Raw genomic sequence first — 3,937 nt, forward strand, 5'->3', positions numbered from 1 at the left:
GGTCAGTCAATACGGAAAATATCAAGAACTTTGAAAGTTTCTTCAAGTGCTGTGGCAAAAACCCATCAAGCACTATGATGAAACTGGCTCTCATGAGGACCACCACAGAAATAGAAGACCCAGAGTTATCTCTGCTGCAGAGGATAAGTTCATTGGAGTAACCAGCCTCAGAAATTTCAGCCCAAATAAATGCTTCACAGAGTTTAAGTAACAGACACATCTCAACATCAACGGTTCAGAGGAGACTGCATGAATCAGGCCTTCATGGTCAAATTGCTGCAAAGAAACCACTACTAAAGGACACCAATAGAAGAAGAGACTTGCTTGGGCCAAGAAACACAAGCAATGGGACATTAGATTGGCGGAGATTTGTCCTTTGGTCTGGAGTCCATATTTGCAATTTTTGGTTCCAACTGCTGTGTCTTTGTGAGACGCGTGTGGGTGAACGGGTGATCTCTGTCACATTTATTCCCGCTTCCCCTCTCCGGCGCTCGACATCACCAGTTGTCTCGTCAGCACCTGCCCCTCATTACACTCACCTGGACTCTATAACCTTGCTGATTACCTCCCCTATATTTGTCACTCCCCCTGGTTCTTTCCTCAGGCATTATTGACTCTGTTTCTGTTTCTGTTTCATGTCTGTACACTGTTCGTGTTTTGTAATATGTTCTATTTATTATTACATTTGCCCTCCCTGTACTTGGTTCCCGACTCCCAGCGTACACGTTACAATCTCCACATGTGTATTTCCCATCGTAAAGCATGGAGAAGGAGGTGTGATGGTGTGTCGGTGCTTTGGTGGTGACACTGTCAATGATTTATTTAGAATTCAAGGCACACTTAACCAGCATCGCTACCACAGCATTCTGCAGCGATACGCCATCCCATCTGGTTTGGGCTTAGTGGGACTATCATTTGTTTTTCAACAGGACAATGACCCAACACACCTCCAGGCTGTGTAAGGGCTATTTTACCAAGAAGTAGAGTGATGGAGTAGTGCATCTGATGACCTGGCCTACACAAGCCCCTGACCTCAAGCAAATTGAGATGGTTTGGGATGAGTCGGACCACAGAGTGAAGGAAAAGCCACCAACAAGTGCTCAGAATATGTGGGAACTCTTTCAAGACTGTTGGAAAAGCAATCCAGGTAAAGCTGGTTGAGAGAATGCCAAGAGTGTGCAAAGCTGTCAAGGGAAAGGGTGGCTATTTGACACTTTTTTGGTTACTACATGATTCCATGTGTTATTTCATAGTTGTGATGTCTTCACTATTATTCTACAAGGAAGAAAATAGTAAAAATAAAGAAAAACCCTTGAATGAGTAGGTGTTCTAAAACTTTGGACTGGTAGAGTATGTCCAATTGAAAACATATAATTTGTTAATGAGGAAGGCGCCTTCTGATTGCAGTCACACTTTTTGTGTTTTGCTATAATTAGCTGAGCGACTCAATTAGTAAATTACTCATGAATGGTAAAGTAAGATGTTAGTACCCAATGCCTGTCAACATTCTTAGACATTTGAAATGTTAAGGCATATTAAAATAAACTATTTAATATAACCATCCTGTCTTTTACAGAGAAACAGTTGCAGAGTGAAACAGTGCAACAGAGTACCCTTCTTCATGACAGCGAGATATGGAAAGCTTGTCACACTGTGTGGGTATTCCTGAACTTATACAGTGTCAGCCTGACATCATCTTTACCAATTGGAGGATAACAAAACACTAGTGATAGAGGAAATGTTTTTAAAAGTTACATATCGCAATATTATTTGGGGACGATATAGAGCCAGCTTCTAGTCCTAAAAACAGGAAATTAGTTACCTCTGGGTTGTTTAGCAATTCCTATAGGGAAAATTAATTGGGAAAGAATAGGATTTTGTGATAAACACCGGAAATAAGATCTGAGCTTAACACAGGCTTAGCAGATCTTATATGTTTTGTTCTATGAGATAATAACAGTCAGTTATCTTGACCTTTATGAATTACGAAGCAGACTCTGGTCTAGCACTAACACCGAAGCTCCAGCCACCTCAGTACTCCAAAAGACTTACTGCATGCCTGGACCCAGTGCCAGGCGCTACACAGATGATGACGGCCAGCCACCTTGTGTAGAACGACATGAGTCCAGTGGGGCCCATCCTGATCGTGACGGTGCTGCTGACCTGGCAGAAATTCCAAGCACGCCGTGACCACCTCACACCCACCAAGATCAACGACAAGCCAGAGAACTACTGGGCTTGGAAGTCAACTTTCACCAATGCCATTGAAGGCCTCGACCTGAAGCCTATTGAGGATCTCAACCTACTGATTAACCCTTTCATGGGTGAGTTCCAAATATCTCTAACGGTCGCCCCGGCGTGAGTTGTTTTATGCATGTGATTTTAGAACGTTCTCTCCATTCCAAAATGTGATTGTTACGCAACATACCATTTTATAGGCTGTTTTCAACTTGTCAATGTCAAATTATTTTTCTAAAAAGTAATTTTTTTCTAACAACAGTTTGAATTGAGGTGTGTTCTACCTCATTCATTCACATAAAAGTAGTCATTTTTACTTCTGCGGACCAATTAATTTTACAGACATTTCTGACCCGGACAAAATTCCCCAAACACTTCCCAATTGTTTGTGCAGTTCAAGTCTGCAGACATTTGCTCATCTCCCGTCCTGCACACACGTGTTCACATTTTCCGTCTGTTGTCTGCATCGCAGTCATAGTTGTTTTCGTTACCAATAATAACATAGAAATGTGTGCGATTCTATCAAAGTAAGTGCCTTATTACGTTGTAATAGTTTCTGCATGTCGTGTTATGTCGTTTCTACTGTAGCATAATATTTGTGTATATTCCTTTTAACCGCGGACACCGAGGTAACGTTACTCATTTCATAACCTTTATGGTGTTATACTCAATGCTTAGGTAGTTAGCTACGTTATTCTATTAGCTCTGGAAAACAATGTTAATTGCATCAGAGAAGTATTAGCATATGCTGTATTTTGAAGCTGCTCTGGCTTTATGACTTCCAAGTGGCACAGCTGTCAAAGGCACAGCTTCTCAGTGCTAGAGGCGTCACTACAGACACCCAGGTTCAAATCCAGACTGTGTTTCTATCAAAGTAAGTGCTTTATTACGTCATAATAGTTTCTGTATGTCGTGTAATACTGTAGCCCACTGTGTGTATGGAGCATAATATATTTGTGTATATTCCTTATAACCAAGGAACACGCGAGGTAACGTTACTCATTTCATAACCTTTGCAAACATAGGATCTGTGCTCCAGTATTCTCTTAGGGAGCTCTTCTTTACTATCCCCATGAGGACTGTCACCAGGAGGGTATACATTTCACTAATTGTGGTTGTCCCCCCCACTCCTGGCTCTCTCTTCTCCTGTAGCTCCAAGGCATAGTGATTGGTCTCTGCTATGTCTCCCACCAGCTCCTCTGTCAGAAACAACTTGAAACACTCTGCCTCATATGGAAATTGGAGCGTTGCACTCCAGACTGGGACTCATCAAAGCAAACAGCTGGGGCAGGAGGGGTGAAATGGCTGGCAGCCTTCCAGCTACCACAGAACTCCTGTACTTCATCCACTATCAGTCTGCCTCCATCACCACCAGCATCTTCAAATGGAACTAGGACTTTGTCAATGAATGGCTCAGAGTGGGAGTGAGAGGTTACGTGATTGACTGCCTGCACGCACCATTTGTATCAATAAATCACTATCAGAAAATGTTTTGTGTGGTAATTGATAAATTTACTGTTTTATTCACATGTTTTTCAAGTACCGGTCATAAATCATACATTCCGATTCTTGCATAGATTGTAATGGGCACATATTATGTATGTAAAATCATTTTATGAAGGTTGTTCTTATTATGATGAGCTAAGCTAATTCCAGCTATGTGTGGAGCCATGTTTGTTGACATTCAATGCATTCTGGG

General features: G+C 41.8%; 1 long non-coding RNA gene across 1 annotated transcript; it reads left to right on the forward strand.

Annotated features, from left to right (window-relative positions):
* Positions 1-1,620: 1,620 nt before the first annotated feature.
* Positions 1,621-3,717, forward strand: LOC149982924 (uncharacterized). Its single transcript, XR_016496954.1, has 2 exons — positions 1,621-2,324; positions 3,391-3,717. It is a non-coding gene; the product is annotated as an uncharacterized LOC149982924 (long non-coding RNA).
* The last annotated feature ends 220 nt before the right edge of the window (positions 3,718-3,937 follow it).

This window comes from Oncorhynchus mykiss, chromosome 6, assembly GCF_057628025.1.
Source record: "Oncorhynchus mykiss isolate SJ-2025 chromosome 6, ASM5762802v1, whole genome shotgun sequence".
NCBI classification, from domain to species: domain Eukaryota; kingdom Metazoa; phylum Chordata; class Actinopteri; order Salmoniformes; family Salmonidae; genus Oncorhynchus; species Oncorhynchus mykiss.